This window comes from Stomoxys calcitrans, chromosome 3 (assembly GCF_963082655.1).
Source record: "Stomoxys calcitrans chromosome 3, idStoCalc2.1, whole genome shotgun sequence".
Taxonomy (NCBI): domain Eukaryota; kingdom Metazoa; phylum Arthropoda; class Insecta; order Diptera; family Muscidae; genus Stomoxys; species Stomoxys calcitrans.
In genome coordinates this window covers 15,209,418-15,221,474 of record NC_081554.1, presented here as the reverse complement: position 1 = coordinate 15,221,474, position 12,057 = coordinate 15,209,418, and the positions used below count along the sequence as shown (strand labels likewise).

At 37.9% G+C, this 12,057-nt stretch overlaps 1 protein-coding gene across 2 annotated transcripts in view; it reads right to left on the bottom strand.

Annotated features, from left to right (window-relative positions):
- Window positions 1-11,549, bottom strand: part of LOC106081123 (protein drumstick) — a 35,144-nt gene extending 23,595 nt beyond the window's left edge. Inside the window, exon 1 of one of the 2 annotated variants that reach the window (XM_013242869.2) lies at window positions 10,532-11,549. The gene's annotated coding sequence lies outside the window, so the exon portion shown is untranslated. Of the gene's footprint in view, window positions 1-4,981; window positions 5,084-10,531 lie in introns of those variants that run through there. The other variant, XM_013242870.2, reaches the window with a different exon arrangement.
- Between the last annotated feature and the right edge of the window lie 508 nt (window positions 11,550-12,057).

Here is a 12,057-nt window from a genome sequence, read left to right as displayed (position 1 = left end):
TACAATGGCTGTGATAAGAGGGGAAGGGGAAGATATTGACCAAAAAAAGAAATAAAAAAAAAATTTTTTTGAACAATTCTTTCTCAACTGATTTTCTTTTAATGGCTCTTTGCCACCTTCGATAAACGCCTCTAACAAGAGAATAGTTTTTTTTATATTTTTTGGTTTCAGAAAAAAGAAGGACAACCTCAATTTCCAGAATTTCAACAATGACATGCTCTAAAAAAATATTTTCAATTTTTTTTTTTTTTTAATTTTTCTTCCTTTCTTAAAATCTCTTTAAGCCTTTAAAGGGTGTTAAAGTGTGACTCTTCTTTTTTGCCGCTTGTTTGTGTAGTTTTTCTGGGAAAACAATTGCTTTTGTCACGCCCCTTGTTGCCTGTAGAATGAAAACCGAAGAGGATTATCATTAAGGCCGCAAAAATCCACTAAAACAAAAGGAAAAGTCATTTGTAATGGTCTCAGGGCGCAGCAAACACACAACTCTGAACGCATTTTGCACATTAAAATGACTTCAAATACTTTCGTCTTAAGCGAGTTTTACTTTCCATCTTGGCTGGCAAAGCCAAAATTGGTAAAGAAAAAATAAAAGTTCGTATGCAAATCTAATTTCATGCGGCATTAAAACAAAGCCATGGAGTCAAAAAAGGTCTTCAGAGGTTTGAGAAGCAAAGGTCCCGATTTTCCTCCCTCGCCCTTTGGCAGAAAATCCTGTAAAGTGTGACTTTTTTACACAAAATGTTATGCCATATGCCATTGAGTTTTTGCCTCAACAGCCTACCTTTTGCCTCATGTGGTGTAGAGTGACACTTCTTGCTGCTTGGTAATCTCAAGCTGCTGCTGTTGCCGCTGAGCATGTTGCTGTTTTACTGCTGCTCATGTGTACACAACACTAATTATTTTGGTGTAAAAGATTAATGCGATTAACGCTGTGTTAAACATGGCATTATTGATGCAATCCTCTTGGGCCAGACCAAGAAAGCAAAATTTTGCAAACATTTTCTTAGGACCGACCCATTCAGATCCTAATTTTTTCTTCACAGCTTACTTCTCTGTCTGCTGGCGTTGTTCTTTTAATGCTCACTGTGGGGCAACATACTCGGCATGACTTCAATTTAAGAGATTGGACAGAAAGTAGGGCCTCTAAGATGATTAGTTTATAAAGCAAACCAGCATGCCCATAGTCCACGTCACAACATTTGGAAATTGGACATTTTTTCATAGGGTATTGGAAAAAACATAGATTTTGTTGTGGAAAATGATTTTTTAGGATTTTTTTTTTACACTCCAACATAGGATGGGTGGTATACTAATTTCGTCATTCCGTTTGTAACTCATCGAAATATAGATCTGAGACCCAACAAATTGTAAATTCTTGATCTCTTTTAGATTCTTAGACGATTTAACCATGTCCGTCCGTCTGACCGTCCGCCTGACCGTCTGTCTGTCGAGATCTCGCTTATTCTTCGAAGATATAGAGGTATGCGCTTGAAATTTGGCACAAATACTTCCTCTTAGTATAGGTCGGCTGGGATTGTAAATGGATCATATCGAGCCATTTTTCGATATAAATGCCATATAAACCGATATTGGATTTTGATTGAGCCTCTAGAGGGCGCAATTATTATCCGATTTGACTGAAATTTGGCATGAAGTGTTTTTCTTTTACTTCCAACAACCAAACGCCAACAATGGTTAAAATCGGTTCAAAACCTGATATATCACCCATATAAATTGATCTCCCGATTTTACTTCCTGAGCCCCTATAGAATGCAATTCTTATCCGATTCGGCTGAAATTACAATGATTTGCCCTATGAGCTCCTATATTCAAACCAAGTATGGTCTGCATCGGTCCATAACCTTTAAAAGCTCCAATAGCATAGCAATTCTTATCCACTTGAACTTGACAAATGCTTTCCATGGTTGAGGATACATAAAAATTGGCTCCGTCGGAACTTAACATGAACAAGTAAAAGAGTGCTATGTTCGGCCGGGCCGAATCGTGGGAACCCACAACCATGGATTCTGCTATAAAATGGGAGCTATATCTGGTTATAGACCGATTTGGACGGTACTTGGCATAGTTGTTGATAGTCATAGCAGAACTCTGTGTACAAAATTTCAGCCAAATCGGACAAAAATGGCGGCTTTCAGGGGCTCAATAAGTAAAATAGGGAGATCGGTTTATATGGGAGCTATATCAGGTTATAGACCGATTTGAACCGTACTTGACACAGTTGTTGGGAGTCATAACAGAACACTATGTGCAAAATTTCAGCCAAATCGGATGGAAATTTGTGGCTTCCAGGGGCTCAAGAAGTCAAATCGGGAGATCGGTTTATATGGGAGCTATATCAGCTTATCGTCCGATTTGAATGGTACTTATCACAGTTGTTGAAAGGCATAACATAACACTATGTGCAAAATTTCAGCCAAATCGGAAGAAAATTGTGGCTTCCAGGTTCTCAAGAAGTCAAATCGGGAGATCGGTTTATATGGGAGCTATATCAGGTTAACACACCGATTCGAACCGTACTTGACACAGTTATTGAAAGTCATAAGAGAACACTTCATGCAAAATTTCAGCCAAATCGGATAAAAATTGAGGCTCAAGAAGTCTAATCGTGCGATCGGTTTATATGGGTGCTATATCAGGTTATAGACCGATTAGGACCGTACTCGACACACTACATACCAAATTTCAGCCAAATCAGTTATTAAAATTTAAAATTTTATGGCTTTCCTATTCTATTTAAAGCTTAGTGATAGGGGACCTCCTTATTACAAATGAGTCCGAAAAGATTTTATAGGGCACAATACCTATCATATGTCGTCAGGACTAGAAGGGGATAGCCACCTCTGTCAGTGTCATTTGCGGATATGCTAACTTCAGCGCAACCATGGTCTCCTGATATAGATTATCACCTACGTATGATTGTTAAAAATAAAAATCCCTCAGACAAAACTTTCATGATTTCACCTCATTCGGGCATTCAATGTCTTTTGCATCTTCAGTGTCTCTGCGACCAAATTGAAGTCAGTAAACCCTTTTATGAAGATTGCAGCTCGAAATTTTGCACAAATACGTTTTATTAATGTAGGCCAGTTGAGATGGTAAAGTTCTGTAAGGCCTGCAAGGAATCTCGAAGGAAACACCATTTCAAGCCTAGTGAAGGGGTGAATTTGAACTTCCTTAAATTATACCTAAACTTCTTTTGTGCCAGTGGCGTTATTAAGCGCCGACAAACTAATTAGGTAGGCTCTACATTTCATACCCATGCGTGAACAACAACGGAAAAGTGCGGACAAGCCCCACATGTCGCCACGGTGGTCTCCGGATATAAATACAATTCGACAGTTGTCCTGTAAAAATCGACTTAAATTATATGATCAATATTTTAGTTCTTACCTTTGATTCGTCATTCTGTTTGCAACACCTAGATCCCATAATTTTATAAACTTTTGATCGTCATAACATTTAAAGTCGATCTACCCATGTCCGTCGGTCCACGATTGCGGTCGATATTGTTGTAGGACGTTGGGGATTGAACCCACATAAAGTGATTTATCGATTTAATTCTTGAGCCGGTAGAAACTGCTATTATTATCGAATTTGGCTGAAAACTTTCATTTTGTGTCTTATTATGTCTTCCAAAATTCATGTTAAGTATGCTCAAAATCGGTCTAAAACAGTGATGGACACACTTACACTTACTTTGTGGTAGTATCATCAAACATCATCTAAATGAAATAACTTCGAAATTAAGTCTGCCGAACGAAGCTACACGAAGTCTTTTACACTGTCTGTGTACTCTTGTTCGTTTCTTCTATTTGGGCATAGGAATTTATGTGGGGATGTAAATACTGCTCGATTAGCCTTCTACGGCCCTTGGAAGCTTTAATGTTTGCCTGGTTTGGCAGAAATTTGGTAACTTAAGTATAACCATGCCCTTCAACTAAGATAATTTAGTGTAAACTTTCAGCAGAATTGTAGGTTCCGGTTACAATTATTCTTAAATTTATTCAATTGCATATTTTTTTATACATTTTTAATAAATTTTTATATGCCATTTCCTTTATTTATTTATCTATTTTCTTTTTTATTAATTTTTGCAAAATTTTATTCTATATAAATCTTATTTAATTGAATTTTATAGAAATTTCCATTTTAAAAATGGGTACAGTGTCTCAAGTTTGCTTAAATTTCCCACCATTAATCATTATAAACACACATTTTTCTAGGTGTAAAGCAGTTAAATCCCCCATTCACCACCCTACTCACCATTCTCAAGCAAATACACCATTTAAGCGGCATAGCATAGCCCAATAATGGGTGGCTAAGCAAGAGAATAACAAGAGAAAGAGGAAGAGCACCATCAGCAAGTCAACAAGCCAATGATAAAGCGTAACACCAGTAGTTCGATGCTCCATTGCCAAACATGCATAACACAACAGACAGACAGACATACCAGCAACAACAAGAACAAAACACACACCGCATACATACATATATACTACTAATAATATAAGAAACTCAAGAGACGGGCAACAACATAACATCATTGTCGTTGTTATTCATTCGTATGAGAGCTCTGTTCATGTTCATCGTTCCTCGTTGTCCGTCGGTTGGTCGGCCAGCAGTCTACGCTGGGCGCCCCCTTCTGCATTACTACAGGTTTCGATGGCTGTGGTAGTGGTGGTGGTGATGTGTTACTGCTGCTAAACTTGTACAAAGTGAAAACTGAGCCACCACTAAAAACATGGCTACTGTGTTTACGCAAGAGTACACCACAAATACAGCAAAACCAAACCACAAGCAACAACAACAAGACCAGAAGAAATTACACACAAAACAACACAGAAGTTCTATACCTAGCGGACAAAAGGAGGTGGTGGTGGTGGCATAAGCTTTCAATGGATTAGAAAGAGTGAGAAAGCAAGAATTGAGTTGGTAAAAATTTTATTTGACTAGAACTTACCACAAAACCATAGGTACCAAACAAAGAACTTTTATTTCTTAAAAAAAAGAACCATAAAACAAATACACTTCAAAAAATCCAGACTATTAGCACTAACCGAAAAAATTGTTAAATTGTTTAGCTCAGGCAAGCCAAAAATAAACTGTAAGATGTTACTTCAATGAAGACGTTTTAACAACTGACACTGGTGGCCAAGTTGGGTTAATAATCATTTGACTTGCTGCTGATGGTGCAGGCTGGCTGGAGTTGCTGTTGCTGTTGGCCCATTTCAGTTACAAAAAAACAGAATGCGTATGAGAGTGTGTGTTTTTACAGAGTTCTTTTCAACCAGCACTGGGCTGAGAGCATGCATGCATTTCCCTTCCCCTTTTCCGCAAACCAACATAAGCAAGAGCTCAGGCAATACGAAACGACGATGCTGCTGCATTCAATGATGAGTAATGTTGGGGAACAGTAGTGGACCCAAACTCTAACTGGTCTCCTGCATAAGTGTAACACGCGCATTCGTGTCTTGTTTGCTAGACCATTCGGCTTAACATCGGTAGCTAAAGAGAGTAGTATGTAGATCTCTGGCATTTCGTCTTCGAGTTGGCTTCAAACAAAGAGGAGGTGCTTAATACCAGTAGCCGAAGCTTGGCGAAGTGTATACAAATAAACGAGGATTCGAATACGTCTTCGTCGTAATTGAGCGAGAGTTGGAGAGTCACAGTCTCACAAAGCATTAAGAGCGCAGGTGTAAATGGAGAGAGCTAAACACCAGTAGCAAGCATGTAGTGAAGCTGGGCAATTAACTGAATTACTACAATTCCGGCTTCAAACAAACGATTGCGGTTGGCCATATACTTAGCGGAGAGGAAGAGACACACAAAAGAGCGAGAACACTGGTAGCCAATTAAGTCGTTAACAAATCAAAGTTTGAAATAATCCAAATTAATTGCAGTAGAAAATGTAAAAGCGATTAATTATGGGTACACTGTTAGAAAAATGTTTTTGAAAAATTTCAAAATTGATTCGATGTTGAGGAAATTGAAAGTTTTAAAGGTTTGAATTGGTTTTAGGAGCTTAAAAAGCAAAGAGGCATAAAAGGACTTTAAATCGAAGAACGTAGGCCATAAAACTACTACCAAGCAGCTAAGTTGACTTTAAACAAGGCGGGTTTTTGGCGGTTAAGCTCTTAAGTAATAGGTACCATCTGATGTATGTCCGTCTCCACTCTCATTCTAAACAACAAAAAACCACATTAAAGCAATAATTCCAATTCAAAACTTCTTCTGCTCCATGGTTTATGTAATAGGTCATAGAATTATCTGGTGTTCTAAGCTTGCGATTTGGTTTAAACCCGAACCCCCAAAGCTGATCAAGCCATCATGAACACCACAGGCCCCAACATTGCCTTCATCTACAATCGAACTGGAGGCAAATGGACGGGTTTAGCGCCTTTCAGCTGAAGACACTGGAGACGATGTCGATGCAGTAAAGGCTGCCTGATCGGACTGTCACGATATAATCAGGCGGTGCTGAAGACTCCAACTTTTAGGAATATGGCGTCGGAAATACAGAAAGTTTCTTCGAACCATGGAAAAGACTATCTGGCTCTTCTCGCATTCAGAGGAGGAGAGAGATAGATAGGACATGGAATACTGAGTCACTAAACACTCTCCTGTTCTAGCTTCTTGGTAGGGTAGCCACTTTTTACCATAACCTCGTGAATGAGGTTTGGGCTGACGCCGTGCGTTGCGGGTTGACTTAAGCCCTGTGGCTGAGTGTTTCGCAGTATAAGACTTCAATTATTTTAAGAGCTAAGGAAGATTGATATGAGGGTCTGTAGTGACGAGAAAAAGTTGGAGACTGCTCCTTTTGTGTAATTGCCTCGCAATAGGATTATGGGTGAACATGTCGTTCCATACCTGGATACCATCTCTTCATTCCGGACTACAACTGTAGTAGCTTCAAGTTGCAGATTGAGGAAAGCTCTCTTCAATTAAAGCTCATCTTTGGTCCAGGTGTTTTTTGCCTTCGATGGTAAGATATTTAAAAACTTTTGTTTGACATTTTAGTTATTTAGGTATTCCAAATAGATTGGAACTAGTTCCCCACTTATCACCGTATTCTACCGTATTGATTGTGAAATTTGGCCAAGCCTAACTTTTTGGGCCTTATATACAAATATAAGTCCCATGGTAAATAATTTGAAAATGATATGGGGAGCAACCATAATGTAAAGGTAAGTCCTCTCTCCTAGCATGATGCTACTATCGGCTGTAACATCAACTTAAACTCCTAGTGCAGGTTATGACACCCCCGACATATATATCAGCAGGTACTTTTTGACTTCCGTGGTAGGATATTAAAATAATCTGGTCCGAACTTATCCCTCTATGTAAACGTCCCATAAGGAATAACTTGCCAATGAAATGGGGGTAACCATGGTGGAAATCTTAGCAATCTCTTATGGCATACAGCCCATTTTGCTCTACAGGTGATGGCAACTAACCGAAAATGAAACTTTATACGTACCCAACTGGATCCTCATCCATAAAATGCTGCAGCCAAAATACCAGTTGCTTTTTGACGTGCGTGTTAAAGATATTAAAATATTCTGATTGGACTTGATAATTATGCATACATTGCAGTATTCCCCAAAAAATATTTCGAATCAAGTGCCCCCGAATCACTTTTATATAGTAGTATAGTAGCCTGCCATTTTGATTGTGACTTTTGGTCAACCTCGACTTTGTGGTCCTAATATGTAAACGTCCCATAAGCAATACGAGTAGCCATAAGAATGGGTGGCAACCATGGTGAGTTGATTATCATTCTCACCATGTATGTACAGCGACAGATTTCATATCGCTATAGGAAAGTAATACTCCCCACATGTGGTGAAATAACTTCCGCACTCTCTTTTCAAACCAATATTGACGACAGCACATACTTATGTATAATTGAAAATTGAATAATGGTAAAGCTGCTATTACACGATCAGACACCTCATATGTAAATTCAAAAACTGAAAACGTACGTTGTACACATCGTGTAAAACGCACAAAAAAATTTAATATGAGAAAAGGATTTTAATATAAATTTGCAACTTTTTCGATTAAATCGAGTCTTTATTTCATCGAAAATGCATGCAGACTCATGTCAATAAAAAAAGGAACAATACATATGAGAATCGATGCCGATTCAAGTGCGCTCTATTCATATTTGACGTACATAACACAAGTTTTAAAAATGCAATAAGTGACAGCTCATATGACATGTCTGATCGTGTAATAGCATGTTAAGTACATACAAATACAAGTTCAACTACAATATGTAAGCCACCTTTCGTCATAGTCCGATGAAAAAATGCTTCATTCATAAACCCATAGAAACTATATGGGAAAAATGTTCCGATTTGGACCAAACTCGGCAAGGACGTTGAGTGGTCTAATAAATAAAATTCGCTGTTCAAAATAAAACAGATTTTTGGTCTATATGGCAGCTTTATGTAAATGTAGAATGATATGAACCATATATGGCATGCATGGTGAAAATCCAATTTTCAGCAAAATCTGATAATAAATGGGTCTTTTATGGACCCAAGACCTTCAATGGGGAGATCAATCTATTTGGTAGCTATCTCCAAATATAGACCAATGGGGGCCATATTGAACGCGGATGTCGAATGACTGAACATAGCTCAATGTGCCAAATTTCGTTGAAAATGGGTAATAAACGCTGCTTTTATGGACCCAAGGACTAAAATCGGAAGATCGCTATATATTGCCGCTATATCCAAATATAGATCGACCGGAACCATAGTGGGCACGGTTGTCGAAAAGCCTAACTTAGCTCACTGTGTCAAATTAAAACGAAATCTGACTGTACATGCGTTTTTATGGGCCCAAATATATCGATCTCCCTATGCAAAATCGATCTATTTCGCAGCAATATCCAAATATGGTCCACTGAGGATCATATTTAACGCGGATGTCGAAGGACATTACATAGCTAACTGTGCGAAATTTCAGCGAAATCATGAAACAAACTCTTCTTTTATGGGCCCAAGTACTAAAATCGGGAGATCGGTATATATGACCGCTATATCCAAATATAGACGGATGTCGAAAAACCAAACATACCGATCGGAACCATATAAGGTAGGGATGTTAAAAAGCCTATCATAATTCACAGTGCCAAATTTCAGCGAAATCGGATAATAAATGTGCCTTTTACAGGCGCAAGACCTCATAACGGGAGATCGGTCTATATGGTAGCTATATCCAAATATAGCCTGATCTTGGCCATACTCGATACGAATGTCGAGGAGCTTTACGCAACACATTATGCCAAATTACACCAAAATCTGATAATAAATGTGGCCTTCATGTTTCTAAGACCCTAAATGGGCGGATCGGTCTATATGGAGGCTATATCAAGAGAGTAGGGTGTATAAACTAAAATTTATAAGAATTTCCTAACATATGGTTGCGTATTTTTATTCTTCCGGTACAAAATATCGTACAAAATTGTACGTTTGGAGTTAAATACATATGGGAGGTTTACATATAAGGTACGGCCCAGCCGAATGTAACACCTTTTTACTAAATTTTTCAAAGTTCGGTTAGTATCTATTTTTGTACTTCAGTCGTAATTTACAAAACTTCTGGTGGAAAAAATTTTCCCAACATATATGGCATATTTCAAAGCAAATATTTGTACCATAAATTTCTTATAAAGAATACAAATTAAAAATTTTCCCCATGGACATTGCACTAAGTAACTGGGGCAAACTTCTCACATATCTCTGAGTGGTGTCCGATTCAAGAGGTGCCGCAGTGCGAAACCTCTTTGAGGAGATTTTTTAACAAAGCACAGAGCCTCACAAATGTCGCTAGCATTAGAAGGGGATAACCACTGCTGAAAAAGTTTTCATATGTACTCGCCAGGATTCGAACCCAGACGTTCAGCTTCATAAGCGGACATGCTAACCTCTTCGCTACCGTGACATCGCTTCATTTGTTGCTCTCTCTTTGTTTTTTATTCAATTTTTAAAATTATGGTACAATGAGGAAGCAGAAACTACAAATTGTTCTAGTCTTTAAGTGTAAACGACCCTTTAAAATTATATTGTGAGTTTTCAGCAAAAGTATAGTTTATCTAAACAACTAATTGATAGAAGCGTTTTACTAATTGTTGCTTTTTAATTTTCTAATTTATGTATGTGTTACGATACGTAAAATCTCCCTCTCCTTAATATTTTTTACGAATTTGGTTTGCCAAAAAATGGCAGATAAATCTATTAATGCGAACGACCCCTAAGAAATTGTCAGTGATGGGAAGTGTTATGAAAATGGTTGTGACATAAGGGATATATACATTTTCCAATAGAACAAGAGAAATATTGTTTCCTTTCTCAGCTTATATATTATATATATATATTTTTTTTTTTTTTTGAAAATAAAAAGTCAAATGTATTTTTTTTTTTAATATTGTAATGAAAAAAAATTTTTGTTTCTTAATTTTAATTAATTTTTATTTAAAATCACTTTTGCAATCACTTACCTAGCTATGATTTTCCTTAAAGACTCCACTAACTATTGGGAATTACTGCAAACCATATGTGGTTCTGATTGAAAGCTCGTTTAAATTTTGAGGCCTTGAAATTAGGTATTAAATACCCAGTCTTTAATGGCCACTTATAGTTAAACGTTTTTTTTTATTTTTTAATAAAAAAATTATGCTTGATTTTTTTTTTAATTTTCAATGATTTTGGGTTTTTTTCGTTAACTTCTTTTTTCAAGCTTTGCTCTATTTAAAATTAATTTATGACAAAATTAATTTAAGCTTTAATTTGTTGTTTTTTTCTCGATTCCGAAAAAAATGTAGTTCACGATCTGTTTACTGGTACAGAAGATTTTGGGCAGATTTGTTTTAAATGGACGCGTAGTAGTTAGGCGGAGTATTGACGGACTACTTGTTGGTGCGTGCTCGGTGACTGGTAAGAAACTAAATAAGCCAGGCTTCTTTTGGTAGTGAGCAAGTTGAAAAGTAATGCTGTTGTTGGGTTGGTTGGTTGGTTGATTTCTTTTTCGGCGTTTTGTGGTCGGGTTTTGGTGATGTGATTGTTGGTCGGTAGGTAGGTTGCTTGGTTGGATTGTTGGTGGTGTGTAGAGACGACGTTAATATTATTAATAAAATATATTCCACTTCCGAACGCTTCCGTGCGCGACAGTCAACTGCAAAGTTACGATCGAAATTTCAGCTTAACGGCTGCCTGTGTTGAGCGTGCGAGTGGCTTCTGCTTCTGCTGACTCGTATGTCGTCTGTCCGTCCAGTTTGTCTGCCAGTCAGTTTAGCTAGCCAGCCAGCCTGCTTGTCTTGCCAGAGGTTTCGATTCGGAGGCTCAGTCAGTCGCTCAACGATCTTACGAATCTCTAAAAAACCACAACAACAAAGAAAGGCCGGCCCGCTGTTTCGTTTCGTTTTTTTTTTTGTCTGAACTCGCTCGATATAATTTCACTGTTTCGCCCGTCGTTTTTTTCAGACATTCACACACGACTTACTTCTCGCTGCGTCTTGTCTTTTTTTGTCTTGATCAGCGATCACTACTTCAACTTTGAACGATTTTGTTTTTGAGCCCAAACTCTTTTTGGGAGAGTGTGAGAGGTAGGTGGCAATTTAAGTTATGAGCTAGTAGTGGTGGTTTACTGGGCTGGGCTTTATGTTTTGTTCTCTCTTCCATAATATGGGTGTGTAAGTAGTTGAACATCAAAGTGTGTTTTGTAGTGTTTTTTGAGTACGTGTCTGTCCTTCCCTCTGTGTCAGCATGTGATCTGCTGTACTGCTCGCTCTAATCTTTGGTTGGCTGGCGCTCTACATAGGCCTCTTGTGGTGTTTGTATTAGAGTGTGTGTGCGTGCGAGTGTATTTTGGGTTTATGCGGCGTCAAGTCGTGATTGTTGCGTTGAATTCTACCCGAAAAAGTAACAAAAATGAAGATAAAAATAGTCAAAGTTAGACTACCACACATGCTTTTGTCTGTCTGTCTTTTTGTCTTCTGACATCCTTTCTTAAAGCAAGAATGAATAT